The following is a 9,732-nucleotide window of genomic DNA, read 5'->3' as shown; positions in this document are numbered from 1 at the left end:
CTCTTCAGGCTTTGGTGTGAGGTCTTTCTTCCTCTGCCTCGATCAGAATCCACTTACGAGCTCTGGCTCTCCCCAGAAGTGCCTTTATTCCAGGATCCAAGGGCCAAAGCCTGAAGCCATCACCTGCCTTCTGGCCAGGGACTTGGGTGGTGGGGCTGCCCAAGGGATGTCCCATTCCACTTTCCATGCAGCCTTCTTTCACTTCCTCCCTACAGAGCATCTCCTCGGTCCTCCTCCAAGAGGCAGCCTTTCAGGAGCGAGGCCTGACCACTAAGCTGGGCCCCAGTGTGGACCACCTCCGTCCAAGTGCCAAGGGGCCCTGATCTCAATGTGGCAGCCAGGGATGCGTTTGAAGCCCCAGGGTCAGGTCTGCGTCCTGAAGCAGTGCCATTATTAACAAATGACATGGGACCCCTCCCCCTGGAAGAGAGTCCCTGTGCCGTGGGAGGAAGATAGGGCACCAGCAGCCTTTATTTACAGAACAGCTTTAGCTCAGCTCCTCCAAATGTTTAGAAGTTTCACGATTCCTGTGTCACAGAGGAAGGAAACTGAGGAACAGAGCAAAAATGGGATTTTCCCAGCTGTGACTGCTCCGACCATCTGCTGTTTCCCAGAATCTAAGGTAGTTTCGGAGCTCACCAAGAAATCACAGCTCCAATTTGGGGGACTTCACTGACGTCTAGAAGAAAGACTTAGCTAAGCACAGCCCCAGGCTAGACAGGCAGCCCTCCGTTTTATGTCATTCTATCTCAGAATAGCTTCCAAGGCCGGCTGCTATGGTCTCCTGTAGCCTGTGCGGTCTGGTGTAGGGCCAATAATCAGGCCGTGGAGGGTCTTGCTCCCCTCCCGAGACACCCCCCTCCCCCTCCCTGCTTGTCCTAGAGGGAGGAGCTGTTGCGGTTAAGGAAGCTGACCCCCTCACCCTTAGTCTCTGTGACCCAGCTTTGAACCTGGACAGGTCAGACCGGGAAGCAAACCAAAGAACTCACAGCTCCCATCCTGGGCACAGGCAGCATGGAGCAGCACCTGGCGGGATTAGACCCACCTCGGTGCAGCCTGGAGGGCCCCTGGGTCCTCTAACTTCTCAGGGATCTAAATATACATATAAAGGCAAGGTTAGCAAAAGGAGGTGGAACTGAAATTTTTCGCCTACCGTGTGGCTCTGAGGTTTCTAGAAAATTTCAGATTTTGTGCTCAAGGTAGGGGATTCCTCTACCAATTCCTGGATGTTGGCTGATCATCCCAAGGTAGAGACCCCAGGTCCCTGGTCCCCCCAGGAAGGAAGGCTATGCCTCCCTCCCTGCAACTCCCATCAGTGCCCTGGGCCCATCGCAGGCGTCTACCCCGTCTTCGTCCTCCTCCCTGGCTCACACTCCATCTCAGCAGCCAGAACCTCTCAGTCCTGAGTTATTTACCTGCTGAGACAGTAAGAGCTTCATAATTAGCTGAGCAACAGCATGGAGGCTTTTATGAGCAGCCAGGCCCCCCACCACACTCTGGTGTCCATAATTGAAATGACCCACGCCAGTGATTAGATTAGGGGGCTGAAGCAGCCCAGTGTGCCACCCCCACCCCCCTCCCCTGTCCTGTTGGGGGGGTGATGTAGTTAAGTTTGTGCTTCATTTGGCAGAGGCCATAAAGCAGGCATTGCAGCGAGGCTTTCTGCAGGGCTGGGGAGGCACTGCTGGGCCGTGGGCGGGCTCTGTGGCTGGTGACAGATTCCAGATCTGAGGGGGGAGCCCCTTGCTTGCCCTTTGCCTCGCTGTCTCTGCATCTCCCCCAGCCTAGTGCCAGGCTCCAAAGACCTGGGCCTAGCGGGATTACCAGCCCCGCTCAGTGTCCCTAGGGTCCAGGGCTGCGTGTGGGCAGGCAGCCCCTGATGGGACTCCGCTCCTGGTCACCCTGCTCATCCTCCAGGATGAGAGCTCCAGGCCAAGAGCAAGAGGGTCAAGGTGCTGTCAGCATTCCCTTTTCTCCCCACCTCCCTGCCTAATCTTGGTTTCGCAGCTCTTTCCTGTACAAGCCTTCTTCAGCACCCCTGTCTCCTAACCCTACTGCTTCCCCCCACCCCGGGGAGCGGGTGTGGACACCACGGGGCTTTGGAGTCAGAAACATTTGTTTGTTCTACTAGAGCATGGTTACCCAGAGTTGGCATGGATTTGGTCTCAGTGCAAACCTGAAGGTCTGGTGGAGGCTGCCTGGAGCGCTGTCTCGAGACAGGTTTGGGGGCCCTAGGTGGGCTCTGTGGGAAAGATTGCTGTGATCAGTTGTGATGTCTGCCACAGGAGAGGGAGGGGAGGAGGAGAGGGGCGCTAGGGGGCCCAGTCGGTTGAGTGTCTGACTTCAGCTCAGGTCAAGATCTCATGGTTCGTGGGTTCTCCCGGGTCGGGCTCTGTGCTGGTGCGTGGAGCCTGGAGTTCTGTGTCTCCCTCTCTCTCTGCCTCTCCCCTGCCCCTGCTCATCCTCTGTCTCTCTCTCTCTCTCTCTCTCTCAAAAATAAACATTAAAAAAAATTGTTTTTAAAAAGGAGGAGAAGCAGAGCTAACGTTTACTGAGGGTTTTGTCATGTGCCAAGGAGGGTTCTGGGTGCATGGGTGGTAATATTCTAGGACCCCAAGAATGTCAGCCCCAGTGGGGCAGGGAGTATATCGTGTTCGCTGGTACGTCTCCAGTGCCTGTGGCTGTGCCAAACACGTAAGAATCAATCAATACGGCGATATGGGTTGAGTGAACCGCACCAGGTTCAAATTCCACTCCGCCACCGATTAGCCATGTGATTTGGGGAAGTCATTGAAACTCTGTGCCTTGGTTTCCCCATCTATAAAATATGATTAATATTAAACCTAGCTTACAGCGTTCTTAAGAGAATTAAATGAGTTACTATATGTAAAGTGCTTAGAACAGTGTGCCGCACACGCTAAGTACTCAGTTATGTAATAATTTTTATTGTTAAAGTCAATACCCCCATTTCACAAGTGGTCACCATCACGTATACCTGTGCCAAACTCTCTAACTGATCTCTGTAGGTAATTGCATCAGATAGATAGATAGATAGATAGATAGATAGATAGATAGATAATACTAGGGCTATTCAGATAAATAGATAATACTAAGGCTATTATGAAGATTATATGTACTATGAGATATGTATATATGTGATGAGACCTCGTGGTGTATATAATCCTCATAGTCACCCTACTATTATCATTTGCACTTCACAGTCACACGGGGAGGTTAAGTACATTGCCCCAAATCACTAAGCTAGCGAGTGACAAAGCTAGGGTTCAAATCTAAGCAGTGTGGCTCCAGACTCCACGCTCTTGGGGAGTCTCCTGTGCTCAGGCACACTCTGGCTCCAGAGATTTAACCCTTGACTCTTACTTCTTTCCCACCCACCCCCCCACCCCTGACTCTCAACCATCACTTCTTAAAAGAGGTTCCTATTTCCTAACTTTAGACGTGGCTACTGTAGAAGATAGGAGTTTGAATTCTAATTCTACCACTCATTAGGTTTACGACCTGGGGCAAGTAACTGAGTTAGCTCAGAACGTCAGGGCTGTTTTTCTTATCTGTAAATTCCGACAAAGGGCTCTTTCACTGAGGTGTTGTGAGGACTGAGTGAGTTAAGATTTATGCACAGTACCTGGCATTAGAGGCATTGAGAATGATAGCAATTATTATTATTATTATTATTATTATTATTATTATTATTATTCACCACCTTCCCATTGGGCTGTTCCCAGAGCCCAGAGAGGTTATACATATAAACTATGTAAAGTCTAAACATTTCCTACTCGATGTATAGTCTCTGGATCAGCAGCAGCAGCACGGGAACTGTTAAAATGCAGAATCTTGGGTCCTCTCAGACCTACTGAATCAGGATCTGAATTCTGACCTCATCCCAGAGGATTCATTTGCACACTGCAGTGACAGAAGCGTGGATCTAAAGAATGATGATGGTAAAGGGGGACCGGGGTCCCTGGGAGGGAGGCCTCATGGCAGGCCTGGGAGCTGGGGTTCAGGGGCAGCTGAATATCACGCAGAGCCCGCCTCTGCTCCCCAGGCAGCTGGGCCCGCGGGGCACCTGCCAATCACCCCGCTCACTCAGCAATCTGCCCTTCCCACAATCAGAGCAGTCAAGCACCCCCATGCAGCTGGGCGGCTGAATTATAGGCTGTGGGCAGATGGCGGAGATGGCTCTGTGTGCCATCCAAGGGGAGAAGGGAGTGAAGGGAAAGGAAGGTCCCTTCCACTGCCCTCCTTCCCCTGACAGCAGACACCCTGTTTTCTGGAGAGCCAGTGATGGGACGACCCCTCTCCCCCATGGGGCAAACCACTGAGCACCCTTGCCTGGCGGTGTCATGGCCACATTATCTCAAGGGGCCTCAGCTATGTGAGTCCCTCTTCTCAGGCAGGAGCCTCCTCTCACTAACTAGCCTCTGACGATGTAGCCCTTTCACTCACCCAAAGCTCTGACTCTCCCCCAGAGCTGTGACTCATCAGCACACCAGGCAGAGGTAGACCTGAGACCGGAGGGGCCACAGCACAGTCATCTTTCCTGTGTCCAGAACAAACCCGACACAGAGCACAGGCACACAGGGTGCTAGGCGGGGAACATGCACTCCCCCGCAAAAGCCGAGCTGCAGCGGGTTGAAGCCTTTGTCGTCTTCTGGTATCAAAGCACGAGGGATGAGGATGGGGGAAGGACTCCAGGTGACAGGTAAGCCATGCTGCTGTCCCTGCTCCTTCCCTGTGCCTCCCAGAGGTGCTGGGAGGAGGCATCCCTCGAGCAGAGCCTACGCTCTCTCTTCCCACCCACATCCCAAAGCTGCATGTGGTCTGCTCACTCCGCCACCGTGTCTCAGCCCCGGTTCCTGGGAGGTTTGAAAGCTCTGTTTCCCGGACCTTCCCTCACTGGTGATAATTCAAACATCCATTAGGTTTTATGAGGCACTGCTTCCAGAGCTGCAGGAGATGGCTCTGGGGCTTCACTCTAGGCCTTAGGACTCCCTATGGCCTGCAGATCCTTCTGGCCACTTAGCCCATCTCCCCGAACACCCTGCCCTCTCACCTTTCAGCCACCATAGCACTCTCCCTGAACTTGACGCTGAAGATACCAGGGCAGAACCCAGGCTTGTCATTGTAGCCCAGGCTTGAGGCCCCTTGTTCTGCCCAAAGAGGCAGCATTGCGGGTGTGTGTGTGTGTGTGTGTGTGTGTGCGTGCATGGGTTTACATGCCTATATGCACCTGCATGTGTGCATATGTGTTTGAGGTGGTCACTCAAAGTTGGAGGAGAACCAGACCAGCTCGTTCAAAGCTCTCATTTTTCAGATGAGGCTGGGAGAGGATAATAATAATAAACCCTAGATAATGATAAAGGTGATAGTAATGAGGCTGATTAAAGATAGCCACTCCCTATGGGACACTCACTGTGTGTCACATGACCAATGAGGACTTCCCATAGGGGGTCTAATGTAGTCCTTATGGTAGGATAAATTCATGAATACAGAAACTGAGTCCCAGAGAGGTTAAGTGACTTGCCTAATGCCACACAATGAGTAGGTAAAGACTAGAATTTGAACTCAAGGCTATCTGACGGAGCATCTAGAAGCTTTAGTATCTGGTGTTTGGTATCTAGTGTTTGGAGAGATGGTGGAGGCAGCGGGTGGCCTCCCTATCACAGGATCAGTGGCAGAATTAAGTGAGCTCCTGGGGGTGGAAGTTGCAAAGATAAGGGACTGTTTTCTCAGTGCAGAGCCCAGACGAGAGCTGCAGTTCTTCTTTCCCAAAGCAGTGAGCTTCCCTGGAGGTCTTATCCCGCTGGGAGACAGGCCCCTGCCCCAGTGCCCTGGGGTTAGAAGGTACACACAGTGTCTTAGGCTAGACTCCTAAGAACCCTGTGTGCTCCCCTACCCGGGCAAAGAGAAGCAGGTGAAGGATCAGGGGCGGGGTCCAAAATGAGGCTGGAGAAGGTTGGTATGTTGGAGCCCATGACAATCTATGCTGATCTGGAAAAGTGATAGGGCTGGCTGGGGGCTAGAGTGGAGGACGTGGGGTTTAGTGGGGGGATCGTGTGCCCGGCACTGGAGGAATTCTCTCTCTTTTTTTTTTTTAAGTTCTTATTTAAATTCCAGTTAGTTAACATACAGTGTAAATTTAGCTTCAGGTGTCCAATATACTGACTTAACACTTCCATACATCACCCAGTGCTCATCACAACAAGTGCCCTCCTTAATCCCCATCACCTATATGGCCCTTCCCCCCACCAGCCTCCCTTCTGGTAACCAGCAGTTTGTTCTCTATAGTTAAGAGTCTGTTTCTAGGTTTCTCTCTCTCTCTCTCTTTCCCCTTGCTTGTTTGTTTCTTAAATTCCACATATCAATGAAATCATTTGGTATCTTTCTCTGACTGACTTGTTTTGTTTGGCATAATACTCTCTAGCTCCATCCATGGCACTGCAAATGGCAAGATTTCATTCTTTGTACAGCTGAATAATATTCCACTGGATATATATACCACCTCTTCTTTATCCATTCGTCAATTGGTGGACACCTGGGCTCTTTCTATAATTTAGCTATAATAAATAATGCTGCCATAAACATCGAGGTGCATGTATCCCTTTGAATTAGTATTTTTGTATTCTTTGGGTAAATACCTAGTAGCACAATTGCTGGATCGTAGGGTAGTTCTATTTTTAATTTTGGGGGGAACCTCCATACTGTTTTCCACAGTGGCCACATAAGTTTGCATTCCCACCAACCCAGCAAGAGCATGGGGGAATTCTCTTTTAAGGAAGGTAAAGAAGATGCTGGGGAGAGAGTCACCCAAGCATAAATTCAAATCTTGGCTCCACCACTTAATTGCTTCGTGATGCTGGACAAGTCAAATAATTCTCTGAGCCTGAGTTTGTTCATCTGTAAAATAGGGATTATAAGGTCCAATACCCAGCATGAGGACTTGTGAAGTATATAAGACTTGTCATAGATGCTCAAAAATATGGTCCCTTCCTCTCCCCACACCCTACCAACACTTCCCACTAAGAGACTCTGGACAATTTCCTTTATAATAATAACAGTGGTAACAAAAGTGACTACAACTTCCATTTACTGAGCACTTACTGTGTGATAGACATAACATTAAGCATCCTACTCATATTATCTCATTAACTTCTCCCTAAAACTCTATGCTAGATGCCATCCATCCATGCTCCCAAGCCCTGGAGAGGTTGACTGACTCATCCAAGGCCCCGGAGCTAGAAAATAGCAGAGCTGACGTTCGATCTGAGTCTAGGTTATACTGTGGTGACACATGACCCCCAAGTCTCAGTGGCTTACAGCATGTTGTGTGCCCACTGCCGGCCAGCTCTGGTTCTGGACCATGTCCTCCCTCTGAGACCCAGGCCGGTGGAGCAGCGTCCATCTGGGACATTGTTGGTCACCTTGGCAGAAGGAAAGCGACAGGGCCTGGAAGACATCTCTGTCTCTTCTGCTCACAATTAACTCATTGTCCCATTGTCCTCCTCATGCACCCACTCAACAACCATGTTGCCAGAAGGGCAATCTGTCCAAGAACCCAGAAGAGGGGACAGCCAGAATATTTGGAGTGTAACATTAATGACCACCATACCCAGTTTCTAATCCCTACCCTCGATGGGTTCCCACAGTAGAGTGAGCCTTGATTTCCTCATCTGTAAGGAAGGAATAAGAATTCTACCTTTCAGGATGGTCATGCTGACTCTGTGACCTGGTACACAAGAAACCCAAGCCTGGAAAGACTGAATCATGGAGATTGCGTGCGGGGTTCAGAAATACTCTCGACTGGTCGGTTTAACCTTTATTTGGTGGAATGGCAAATGGTGCTGCGGAATTCAGAGGTTCCCGTGAGACAAGGGACATGCTTTAGAAAGTGCTGCTGCTCTCAGAGCTCGTGAAACCACCTTCAGGGGAGCCAGAAGGGAAGGAACGTTTCCAGGATGTCGATCAGAGGCAACAGCAAATGTGATTATGTCAGCAAATGTGCAAAAGTGCTGTACGCTTTTGGAGGACTCTTCATTTAGGACTAATTAAATACTTGGAAGCAGGAAGATTGAAAGGGTCCTCTCTGGGAAGCTACTTAGGCCAGCAAGACACTTCAGGGTCTATTTGCAGCATTTGGAGAGCTCCAGAGGAGGGGGAAGTGGGCGGCTCAACTGGGAACAACACTCAGAAGGAGGAACACGAGGCTATCAGGGACACTGCAGCATGCCCCCACCCCCACCCCAACCTTGGTCTCCCAGGGTCTGAGGTTTGGGTGATGTGAAAAACAGACCTGGGGTTTATGCTGGTTGTTGTGAAGGGGGTTGGGGGGTGCCTGTAGAATGGTGTGTATCAATTTCCTGTTGCTGCTCTAGAGAATTACCCCAAACTTAATAACTTAAAACAACACAAATTTGTTCTCTTATAGCTCTGCAGGTCAGAAGTCCGAGATCAGTTTCACTGGGTGAAAGTCAAGGTGAAGGCTTCCAGCGGCCACCTGCGCACCTGGGCTCATGGCTCCATCCTCCACCTTCCAAGCTCATCTCTGGTTTCTGCCTCTGCCTCCACATGGCTTTCTCCTATCCTGTCATCACACCTCCTCTGCCTCCTTCTTAGAAGAACGCTCTAGCTTACATGTAGGGCCAACCAGGGTGATTCAGGATAACCTCTCCATCTCAAGATCCTTAACACAATCATATCTACAAACTCCCTTTTGCAAACACTCACAGGTTCCAGGAATTAGGACCTGAGTATCTTCAGGGCCATTACCCAGCCTACCACATGACACATCCGAGATGGGTTGGGAAGCAAAAGGGCAACCATGATCCAGCTGTACCCCACAGATCTCCCATGGGGTCTGAGATAGGGGTATCCTCTAGGTCATGGTGGGACCTCTGTGGCAACCCCAGGAGAGCCCATGACACATCTCTCTTCAGCCATGAGGCAGCACATGATACACAGTGCTACTGAGCAGCAAAGACATGTTATATAATCAGTTAATCCATGTATTAACAAACACGTGTTCAACACCTACTGTGTTCCGTGGGGGGCGATTCAGACCTAGGGCCCTCCTGGGTTTTCCAACTAGGAGATTCATTCAACAAATACTTATTGAGTCCCTGCTAGGTGTCAGGCACTGTTCTGGGTACTTGGGATATATCAGTAGACAAAACCCCCAAAGCTCCCCGCCCTCAAGGTACTGACATTCTACCAGTGGAGATGGACAATTAGGACTCATCATAAGTCAATCACATAGTATGTTAGGAGGTGATGGGGCTGTGGAACAAAAGACAAAGTGGGGCCAGGTAAGAGGGGTCAGGTGTGCCCAGGTGGGGACAGGGAGGAGAGGGTAGTAAGAAGATTAGTCAGGATAGACCTCATTGAACAGGTGAGGTTTAGGCAAAGACCTGAGGGGGAATTAGCCAAGTGGACATCTGGGAAGAGAGAGCTCCTGGGAGAGCAAAGAGCTAGAGCGAAGGTTCTCAGGTGGAGTGGACAAAGTGATGGGAAGGTCATAGCAGGTGAACACAGGGAACAGGAGCTCGGCGGGCTACCTCTGTGGAGCCAGCCAGGCCAAACCTAAAGAGAAGAGAAGACGGAGTAAAACAAGGTCTCTAAACCCCCTGGTATGGACTCGGGAAAATCCTCTGAACTGGGAGCTAGCTCTGGGGTTGGGAGTTGCATGGCCTTGCTGAAGTCACTTAGCCTCCCTGAGAT

This window comes from Puma concolor, chromosome D1 (genome assembly GCF_028749965.1).
Source record: "Puma concolor isolate L17-30 chromosome D1, mPumCon1.1.hap2, whole genome shotgun sequence".
Taxonomy (NCBI): Eukaryota; Metazoa; Chordata; class Mammalia; order Carnivora; family Felidae; genus Puma; species Puma concolor.
This window is presented reverse-complemented; position numbering follows the sequence as displayed.